Source organism: Canis lupus, chromosome 15, assembly GCF_011100685.1.
Source record: "Canis lupus familiaris isolate Mischka breed German Shepherd chromosome 15, alternate assembly UU_Cfam_GSD_1.0, whole genome shotgun sequence".
In the NCBI taxonomy this organism is placed as follows: Eukaryota; Metazoa; Chordata; class Mammalia; order Carnivora; family Canidae; genus Canis; species Canis lupus.
In genome coordinates this window covers 37,818,013-37,830,029 of record NC_049236.1, presented here as the reverse complement: position 1 = coordinate 37,830,029, position 12,017 = coordinate 37,818,013, and positions in this window count along the sequence as shown.

Below are 12,017 nucleotides of genomic sequence, written 5' to 3'. Positions count from 1 at the left end.
TAATTCTTGCTGATTTTGTCAAAGACAATTGTTCTGAGGCATAAATGAGAAATCATGGTTCAACTTATATTTTATATTAAATAAGTAAATATGTATATACATACACATATGCATGTATGTTAACATACATTTAGAATATAAATTATAAACATATGCATATAGAAAAGAATATATAACACGTAACTAAAATAATAATAATGATAGATGTACTTGATTGAGAACAGACCATATGCCAGGTGCTGTATTTGATATTTTAAGTTGGTGATACTGCTTCTCAAAAGAAAACACTGAGTGTTTGTTGAAGACTTTTACTGGCTCAGCACTGGGTGAGGTGATCTCCAGCATTCAAAACAAGCTCCTGTAGGGCACGCGTCATCAACTGGGCATCACTCCAAGCACTTGACATACATGCATCAATGTAGTCATCACCAATACTGGGAAGCTGTGTTGTTATTGCCATTTTACAGATGAGAAAAGTGGGGCCCAGGAAGGTTCAGTAACAGTCCTGATGTTACATGATAAGTACTGAAGCTCTAATTAGAACCACACATTCTGGCTCTGAAATTGGCCTTAAAGCACAATTGTAAACTGTATTTATGATACAAAATTTACAAAAATAATATAATGCCTAATAAATATTTATCAGATGAATAAGCAAAGCTTCCTTAGGACTTTGTGTCTTCTATGAATGATACTATCAGACCCACAGAGAGAACTGCCTGGCCTCCCTTTCTTACTTTTCTTAGCAGATCCCCTCTAGAATACTGTGCTTAGCTCTGGATGTTGTATTGTATTTTAAATGGCATGTGCTGTATCTCCCTCCCTTCCTTTTCTCCCTTCTTCCTTCAAAAGTATTTATAAGGCATGTGCTATGTTCTAGGCACCATGCTAAGCTCTGAGAGTTCAGCAGTAAACAAGACGGTATGGACTTCACCCTCAGAGAGAACCAATGTTTTAATGAAGAAGAAAAGCAACATAATAATACTTACCAGCATGTGCAATGAACAGGAGTCCTGGGGAATTGCAAGGAGCTGGGGGAGTGAGTGGCTGGGCATCCTAAGCATCAGAAAAGATGTCCTTGAGGAAGTGCCAATGAAGCCAAGACTGGAAGCGGGCGTGAGCCAGGTGGTGGGGTTGTTGGTGAAGACCTAGGAGAGGGTGTTTCAGGTACAGGAAACAGCATGGGCGAAGGCCTGCAGGTGAGATGGAGTGCAGCTTGTGGTAGACACTGACAGAAGTTTTCTATGCCTGGGGCTAATATTTCCAGGGAGGAGATTGGAGATGAGATGAGAAGAAAAGAAGTCAAGGAACAAACAGATGCAAAGACTTTATGTTAAAGAAAACAAAGCTTTTGATCCTTATGCTCAGAGCTATTGGGAGATATTGAAGGTCTCCAGCAGGCTGTGGCATGGCAAGAGTAATACTTTAGAAACATCACTAGCAGTGGTCTAAAGCCTGAAGGGAGCAAAGAGGGTGGCTGAGAGAGAGAGAGAGAGAGAGAGAGAGAGAGAGAGAATGAGAGAGAGAGAGAATGAGAGAGAGAGCTGAGGAGGCTGCTGCAGGAGGGGATAGCCAGGGGAGGGACCAGGGGGTAAGGAGATGATATCTAGGAGGTACAATCAGCAGGACTTGGCCACTGGCTGTAAAGGAAGGGTGACCAGATATCCCTGGGAAACTGTCTCCTAGAGAACAGAGAATAAATTCATTTGAAGAACTGAGTGAGTTCAGTCGGGAGACGTAGACTGAAGAGAAGACATGTGAGGAAATCTCAAGTATCTGGCATTGAATCGCTTTAAAAATATATTGATGAAACTTATTGTCTCCTGGAAAAGCAATCAGCTAAGAGTGCATGTGTTAAAATGTCACGTTGGTGCAACAAAATGAGCCCCGTAAGGGTGTTCTGTGAACTTACTGGGAACTGTGAGTGTTTCTCAGCCCTGACTCCCCACTATGATCCCAGGGGTGAGGAAGAGGAGTTGGGGGGCTGCCGAAAGAAAGGACAGCTGAGCTCATGCTCTGTCAGGCACCCAGGGGTGCAGAGTGGTCCTTCCTGAGCTGAGCTGTGGGGCTCCTCGGGGTAGGCTTAAAGTTTCAAGGAGGCTGATAGCAGCAAGGCTCAGGGAAGGACTCTGGCAATTGTGTGGCAATTGAGTCAGAGAGGTGAATTCCTCACTCCCGGGTCCGTGCAAGTAGACCTCTATACACCTGCCAGGCAGGGGGCTTCCCAGTGAGGGCCACATCATGTGGTGTCTGGTGCTCCTTATTGCAGTCTGTAAATAAATAGTTCTAAGGAATCCCACTCCCTCCACTGACAGCAAGCTGTCCATCTCTCAGCCACGGTTGCCCCCTCACAAATCAGTGTGAGGAACACGAGATTATTGCTACAGGAGCTGAGAGTCTCTCTGACCAGTATCATTGTCCTATCACGCCAGACCTTTGCCACCCTACAGCTTTATTACACTATGACCTCTAGATATTGCCTTTGCCTTCTCTACACGCAACGGGAAAGAGAATGCTCATGTTATCAAGTGAAAGCTACCTTGCCAAATTCTTTTATGGAGAAGTTTGTTTATAATTCAATGCATGATTTCAATGGAGGGGGGGAATTAAGAAACATCCAGAGGAAAAAAATTGTATCCACTCTGCTTCTAGCTTGACTACCTTACAACAAAGATGTAGAGAGTCAGTCTGATGTTAGGGCTCAAAGCGAGCGTGCGTTATCCGTGTTGTTTACAATTCCTTTCGAAGAGTACTTGCAAGCTCTATAATGTGAACAAATGGCTGCTAAGGACCTTACTAATGCTGTCAAATTCACTTTACTTATGTCCACTTTTTTTTTTTAACCTGGGTTTGCTAAGTAAATAGAAGCCTATCACCCCTGTGCCACCTTTCTTCCTCAGGGTTATGCTTTTAAAAGTGTTCTCAACAGGAAATAAGTTTCATTAGGGCTTGGAAAACAAATTGGTGAGGTTGACAGATTCTGTGGTTTGATGGAAGTTCAATTATAATTGTGTAACATAATATAGCAAGTGCAGATGAAATCCTATTAAGGGCTAGAAATCCAATATCTCATCTCTATGACTTTTAATTGATCTTTACACATATTGTCATTGCAGTCAAATATCTGAGCTGATTCTGGTACACATAAACAAATGTAAGCACATTAACTCTGTTAATAATTTTAACAAGTCATCTGTATTTCCCATTAGACCATCTCCAGTTTTGCCTTGGCATAATTAAAGATATCATCAGTGATAAGCCTAATTCGTTATTTAAAGCATGCATGTATTGAAGTCTTGCTCTTATCATTAACTAAATCGTGATATAATCTATGCAGCCATCATTCAAAAATTAGACTTTTTCTTTCTGTGAAGTAAGTATGGATGGTTGGGGGTGGGTGACGGCGGGAGAAGGAGGTCTTATGGGTGGTGAGGAAACCACAGACGAAGAGTGGAAAGTCTCATTTCTAGTCTTGACCTCATCATTAAAATAGCCAGGTGAGATCTTTAACCTTTTTGAACCTATTTCATCACTTTTGGTTACAAAGATGTCCTAGTTTTTTTTTGTTTTGTTTTTTTTCTCTCAGCACTAACATTCTGTTTTCTGTGAGGCAGACACTGACTCCCTGCTTTGCTGATCATTAACAGATGGGTATAAAAACTATGGCCTTCATGTTCATTTCTGCTCAAGTTTCATAGAGCCAGACTATGTAAGCTCATGTGTAGGGGGAGGTGATCTAGGGATGTATTTTTCTTGTGGATTGTTACATCTGCAACATCAAGTCCAGGGCCTGGCATTTGCTCAGTCAATATTTGTTGAATGAGTGAATAAATGAATGAATGAATGAATGAATGAGTGAATGCATGCATTCTAGTCATTCTGCTTTCCCATGAAGATGGAGTGCCTGGATATCCCCACTCAGCATCCCTTGTGATATTATCCTTTAGCTAGAAGAAAACACCGTGGTTACCTGTGAAAGTACACCTTTAATGACATGATCTGACACCAAATGCCTTCTCCTGGTCTTAATGAAATGGAAGTGAATCAGAACAAACCACTGCCTCCAGGACTGTTCCCCACTCTTGCCTATTAGTCAGAGCACAGAGTGGAGATGCTTTCCTGTTAGTCAAATGCAGGCAGAGACTTAATTTGTTAGTTTCCAGTTCACTCAAAGTGGGAACTATTTGCATGTGCTGCAAATATGACATTTGAGAATGTTCTTTGAGTGCTCAGAGAATATCAAAGTCTACACCGTGCTGTAAACAAAAACAACTTTTAATACCAGCTATGACTAATCCAGTGCTTTTGTTCATTAGGTTGAACAAACATTCTGATTTGCAATCAAATATCTACAATTACCCTGAAAGCTTGAGAAAAATCCTCCCTGGCATGAGATCATTTAAGAACAGATAAGATTCATTCCTTGATAGACAATCTCCATGCACAGGTGATCCCAGTAAACAGTCTTTTCAGAGTGAATTTTAGCAAATGAATAGTGTATTGGGGGAGGGGGTTATCTGTTTAAGTTCATCACTTCCTGAAATCATCTTTGCATACATTAGCATACATTCATTTTACTGATTCTTTGTTTCTTTTGATGGGGGATACTCCTTCTGCTCCTTATTTCATCTGATTTGCTTTTGAAGTGAAGAACCCCTTTCTTCTTTAGGTGTCCTTTGAAAATAAATAGACGTTCCTGCACATTAAAAAAAATAGCTGAGTTCTAATGGCAGGGCTTCATTAGGACCAAAAGCCCCATGGAAAAATTATTAGTGCAGTTCCTCCTGCTTTAAATACACACACACACACACACACACACACACACACACACACACACACACACATTTCATTAAGGACAGAAGCTCCACAGAAAAATTATTAGCGCACTTCCTCCTGTACTAAAGACTTCTAGGAAGATGGAGAGAAGCTGTTTGAGAACATTAGGGATTCCTGAAGTGAACGAGATCAACTCCAAGGTGACACCAACCTCTCTCTCGGATTAGTGACCTTTTGCTTGGTTTTTCTTGTTTGCCCAGCAAAGACTTTTGACATATTCCCCAGGACCCTTAATTCCCCTCTGCTTGGCACATTACCAGCAATATAAAAAAGAGAGAAAGCGAGAAGCTCTCATTTTATCTTTGAGCTGCTTAAATATTTATGTTCTAATTTGTTATTGACTTCATGTGAAGTTTTATCAAAATATAGATGGAAAAGTTTAAAGATCGCTCCTGGGAGAGCACTTAATCCATTTAAAAATAAATTTCTAATGGCCAGATTTTCTGGGCTTAAAACATGAAGCTATGAGAGAAAGCAAAACCAAAGAGGCCCAGTTTATATGCTGACATTTGTAAACGAGGATAAAGAAACTTGGTAATGAAAATGCTAATCAAATATCATTGTGAATGCTCATTTTTTTTCATTTTTCTAATATTTGATGGAAGCCTTTACCAGATTTCTATTTTAATTACTTTTCATTTGCAAAAACTGAAGCCTAATTAAAAAAAACACCCTAGGGCAAACCCTTGGGGATGGGTCTTCGTTGCATTCCACGTCCAGTTTCTAGCTCACATTTAGCCTACTCATGTGTCCTTAGACACTTAATATGTTAATTCTTTCAGAAATAGTTATATGTTAAATGCAGGGACTGGGCAACATCGATGAAAATGACTGAATTTCTAATGGTGACATTTTGGAGATTGAAGAGAGAGAGAAACTTAAGTAGATCATATGACAGATATGCTTTCAAATGGAGCCATACAGGTGGTTGCCATAAGATATATCCCCAGGCACTGCTGTCTTTTGATATAACTAACATCATTTGCCCTTCTGTTCTGAGACTTTGCTGACTTGTTTTTGACCAAAGTTCTTAGAGCAGTGAGGTCCATGTCTCAAAGAAGAAGAGCCTTATCTGAGGAGACTGTTGAATAACTATTTCAAAATTCCAACCCACTGAGATTTATTTTACTGGCAACAGTAGTATATATTTTGATTACTTTATAAAGGCTGGAATACTGCTTTGTTTATTTTGGTTGGTCAAAGATTGTCTTGTCTGCTTGGATCAAAATTTCCCATATTTTAGGACTCAGATCAGGCCCAGTTCACAGAAAACTGTTATGGTTTCTCAAAATGAATCTAAATTTGAAAAGAGAAAGAAGGGCAGGAAGGAAAGAAGGAAGGAAAGAAGTGAAGGAGATAAAAAAGAGAGAAAGAAAGAGAACTCTGTGCAGTCCCAGATTTTTGTCTGTCTTTCCAGAAGTGGGATACAGCCTCCTCTGGGGTATGAGAAGGTCCCCACCAAAGAGATCGAAGAAGAAAACAAACATGTAGGACATCTCACAGAAACAGTGTGCACTCCTTTCAGATCCAGCAGTGCTGGATCAGGCTTAGAGCTAGATATGCTTCAGTCAAAAAGACAGGTACCACCCCTGTCCTGAAATTGGCCCACACTCTAACACACAATCTTCTACCAGTTACATCTTTTTGAGCTACGTACAAATGGCAGAGTGTTCAGCATAGTGCCTGGGGCGGCTTCCAGCTTGGAGGTAGGCTGAGCAGAGCTTCTAGAGTTCGCCAATCCTCTTGTGAGAGATTTAATGATGTGGTAGTGATGATTGTCCCTTGTTGAAATGGAGGCTACCAATTCTTGGAAGACCTGAGATGCATTCGTATAATGCATGTCACCCAGCTCTAATGCCCAAATTCTGGCCTAATTCCTTACTACAGTACCAGTGCTGTTCTTCATCTCAAGCATCGTACGTGCACAGTGGATTAGTCAGGAAATGGAACTGATAGGACATCTATATCTATATACCTACATATTTACATGTATATCTGTATGTGTGTCTTTATTTACTGTAAGGATTGGATCATGTAGTGACGGTGGCCTGTAGTCTGCCATCTATATGTTGCAGGCCCAGCAAAGCCAGGGGTGGAGTTTGGGGCCTGCCAGCTGGAGAGCCGAAGGAGTAGATTCTAGTCCAGGTCTGAAAGCCTGAGAATCAAGAGTGTTGAGGGCAGGAGATCTGTGCACCAGCTCCTATGGTTGGGCAGAGAAAGAGGCTCTCCAACCTCCCTCTGCCTTCTGTTTCCATTCAGGCCTTCAGGCCTTCAACAGATTGGATGATGCTCATTCATGCTGAGGAGAGCCATCTGCTTTCATCTGGCGTCAGCACCTATTCCAATGCTTATCTCATCCTCGGATGTAAATCATCTCCTGCATTCTGGAGCAGAGAGGTAAAAAGATATGATTCCTAATCATCTTCCCCATGTCCATTTTGTATCCCTTCCCCAAATATACACATATACACAAGGTTTTGGGTACGGTGGCTCTCTTTAATGCTCCTACACTTTTGTTTCCTTTATACTTTCAATGTGATGTATATTTGGTGTGTATGTGCATGTTTGGCGGGGTAGGATGGGTGGTTTAGGGAGCCTGAGCTGGATGACAGAAAAGGTTTTGTTTTGTTTAGTAAAGAATATATCTGTTCTTTATTATATATAGGTATACACACATCATCTATCTCTGTCTCTTTCTCATCTATTTGTCCCTTTATCTAATTTTGTGTCAGAATATTATGTGTACTACTGATGACACCCCCCCCCCCATTATAGTTTCATTTGGGGAACCCTAACGTGGGCCTGAGAAAAATACTTCTAGAAGTCACAAAATTCTGACTCCCTACTGGTTAGTGAGGCAAGAATCAGTCGATGATGTCATTCATCTATCAAATATTAATTGAGAGCTTGTAAGATAGGTGCCATGTTAGCTTTCTTACTACCCATGTCAAACTCTTTTCCCTTGCCTCCTTCTGTAGAAGTTGCAAAACTAAACCCTTATATTTGTAGACAACCTAAAGCTATGGGTGGCCATGTAGCAGTATTCTGGCCAATGAAACCTAAGTAGGAAATATTGTGTGAGATATCAGAGAAGACCTTTGCTCTCTTGACACAATAGTTAGCACCATTTGCCTTTATTCTATAGCCTAGCTTCCTTTATATTACCTGGAATAAAGATGTGGTCTCTGGAGCTCTAGCAGCCACAGCATGATTATGAAGTAAGACCTAGAGAATTAGTGACCATGACTCCAATATCCTTCACCTAATGAGTGTACACAAGCCATTACCTCTCAGATTTCTTGTATAAGCCCAGACAATTGGGTTTTCTAAGACTCATAACCAAATGCAACCCCTGACTGTTATAGGTAGGCACTGGGAAAATAGTGGAAAGAAGACTGGATGGAGTCTCTGGCTGGTTTTGTGAGCAAGACAAGTCTATGGAAGTTGAGGTCTTTAAGCAGTGTCCTCCATAGACATGCCTTAGAAGCTCAGGGCTCATTTCCTGCCTGAGAAACCTGGAGGACAGAGACCAATAAAACACAATTCTGGGTATTAATGCAGAATCAGTGGCAACTCCAGTGTTAATCCTGCAGGCTGGAAATAAATTATACTCTGTCTCTACCAGACTGAATCTTTGCTAAAACAGCATTAATACCTATTTATATTTTTCTATCAATATTTCATAAATTTGAAGAGAAACAACTTGAAAGAATTCAGATGATTTTTTTTTTCTCCGTGTGTGCTTTCAGAGCATCAATTATTGCTATGGGGCACCTTCAGCATTGCCTAAAGCTGCAATAAATTCCCTAGTTCTACCTTTGAAGATTTTAGAAATGCTAATAGTGGAATGTGTATGAATTATTACTCTTGCTCTAACACAGCAATACTCTCCTGAAGAGTAAACAAAATCCTCATTCAATTTAAGAATGAATGATAATTTTTTTGGTTTGAGTTAGAGAAGTGTGAGTGGAGGGTGGGAGGGATGTGTGAACTTCTTAATTGTTTTAAATTCAGTGTCTCATTGAGTGAAGAATATAGATAGGTCAAAGAAGATTGTTAGTATAGTATCTTTACATTTTTTTCTAAATATTTCTCATTTTCTAACTCATCTGATTCTTATGAAAATATTGTTTGGCAGGTAGATTAAATATGACTATTTCCATTTTGCAGATGGGGAGGTCAAAGCGTATAGTATTTCTTCTTGATGGGCTTCTCAATGTTTCAGGAAGACAAAACTCACTACTAACAATTGGTATAAAAATGGTGATCTACTGGTCCTATCTATTACTTTGTAGTCCTTCAAACTTGGTAATTAAAACAAAACAAAACTTGACCAACTTTCCTCATTCCACTCTTGAAAACAACAACCAAAGAATGAAAATATTTGTGAATCTATTTATATTTGATCCAACTTGAACCAGGGGAGGTAAAGAGGGAATAAAGGAGGGAGAAAGGAGCATCAGCAGTAGCAGCTATTGAATATTTGTTGTAGGCTGGGAAAGTGTGGGAGATATGACATATAATATCTCAGGGACTCTGAATAAGGGCTTTGTGGGAGATGCATTATTCACACCTCACAGGTGGAAAGGTCGGCTTAGAGAAGTTAGTCCAAGGTCATACAGGTAGGATATCATGGAAGAGTGCTCATTCTGAGGAATCTGTTTTCAGTGTGTCTCTCTTAGGATTTTGTTTATTTCATCTAAGTTATCTAATTTTTTGTATACAGTTGTTCATAGTATTCCCTTCTAATCCTTTACATTTATATAAGGTTGGTGGTAATACTCCTTGTTTCATTTCTGAGTCAAGTAATTTGAGTCTTCTCTTTTTTTTCTTGATCAGTCTGGTTAAATGATTGTCAATTTTGTTGATCTTTTCAAATAATGAACTTTTGGTTTTTTCAGTTTTCACTACTATTTCTCTATTCTCTATTTCTTTTATTTCTGTTCTAATCTTTATTATTTCCTTTCTTCTACTTGCTTCAGATTTGGTTTGCTCTTCCTTTTTTTCAGTGTTCTCAGGTAGAAGGCTAGATTATTGATTTGAGACCTTTTTTTTTTAGGTATAGACATTTATTATAATTTCCTTCCAAATACTGCTCTAGTATACATTTTCCCCCAAGTACTGCTTTAATTGTATCCTATATATTTTGCTATATTCTTTTATTGTTTTGTTTTCATCAACTCAAAGTATTTCCTAATTTTGTTTATAGTTTCTTCTTTGATTTATTGATATTTAAGAAGAGTCAATTATTTAATTTCTACATATTTGTGAATTTCTCAATTTTTTTGTTACTGAGTTCTTTTTCTTTTAAGATTTTTATTTATTTATTCATGAGAGACACACAGAGAGAGAGAGAGAGGCGGAAACATAGGTAGAGGTAGAAGCAGGCTCATTGTGGGGAACCTGATGTGGGACTCAATCCCAGGACCCCAGGATCACACCCTGAGTGGAAGGCAGACACTCAAGCATTGAGCCACCCAGGCACCCTTGTTATCGAGTTCTAACTTCATCCTATTGTGATTTGAGAATAGTCTTTGTATACTTTTAATGTTTTTATTGAGTTTTTTTTTTTTTTTTTAATGATCTAGCATAAGGTCTCTACTTGTGAATGATCCATGTGTGTGTTAGAGAAGAATGTGCATTGTGCTTTTTTGTTGGGTGAAATGTTCTATTGTTGTTAGGTCTAGTTGATTTATAATGTCATGAATTTTTCTATATATTTGTTAATTTTCCATCTGGTTGTTGTATCCACTATTGACAGTACAATATTGAAGTTTACAATCAGAATAGTTGAATTGTCTATTTCTCCCTTCAATTAGTCACTTTTTGCTTGTGTATTTTGGAGACTCTCTTGTTAGGTGCATATGTGTTGATAAGTGCTATGTCATACTGACGGATAGATCCATTTATTATTATAAAGTGATTCTCCTTATCTCCAGTAACATATTTTTGTTTTAAAGTCTACTTTGTCTTATATTAATATAGTCATTCTAGCTCTCTTTTGATTGCTCTTTTCATGATACAACTTGCATTGAAGTGAGCTGGAATGTGAGGTCATGGAGTGGGTCATGGCTCAAATACCATTGACTCTTGCTGTTCTTATCAAGATTGATTAGATTTTTCTTGAATGAATGTTTTTCCATTTGTTAATGCCATTAGGCCAATTTATGGAGACTTTAAATTATTTAAAAAACAAACTTCACCAGTTATGATTTTGTTGGGGAGATGATCCATCGAGTTCTTTACACTACTATTGTAGGAGTTCTCCTCAAACTTGATTTTAAACTCATCTTCTCACCACTCCCACAACACACCATTCCTTTCAGATTCAACTGGAATTTAAATGACCTGAAGTGAGGAAAAATATGGAATCTGTTTTTTCATGTCTCCTTCCATTTCTTCTTCTAGATATGAGAGAAAGGATTAAGGGAATGGATGAATGTGTATTTATCTTTTTAATGTAACTGGGTGGTTATATTTTTACCTTTTAATAAGTTTCTTCAATTTCCCCAACTGAAAAAAATGGTCATTTTGTGCCCTCCATGTAGTGGCATCCAATTCTTGCTTTTTTGTTGTGTGTGTGTGTGTGTGTGTGTGTGTGTGTGTGAATTTTGTGGAGGGTTCCACGAAGCCTCACTACCACATGTTAATCTGAAACAGGAGACTAATATCTCATGGGTTAGTGCTCTTTTTTCTGTATTCCAAAAGGTCTCCAAACTGGGGTCTCAGGAGACTATGTACTCTATGCAGCAGCAGGGATGGGAATCTTTCTAGGATGAGTAGAATTTGAATGCCCCATTTCCAAGGATCTGCCTTACCTGATTTTTCCCTTTGGGGGGGGGGCTCATTATTGGGTGTTTGATAGGAGTCTCAAAGTTTTAAGCATAACTTGGTTTTAATTTAGTACTAGAGTCTAGAAGATTGTAATGGTGCAGAATTAAATCAAGTATAATTCTTAAAATCAGTAACAGAGGAAGGATAGGTATGGTATCATAAAATAAATAATAGCTTTAGTATCAATTAAACAAAGATGAAAATTGTATTCCCATTATTGAAATGTTACTTAACCATTCAAGTATAACTCTCAAATTCACTATGCTATATAAACTACTTTATCTTTCCTTACTTGGGGGAAAGTTGACCTTTTGGTTCTAATCAAGCTTTTAACTGATTGAATGAAG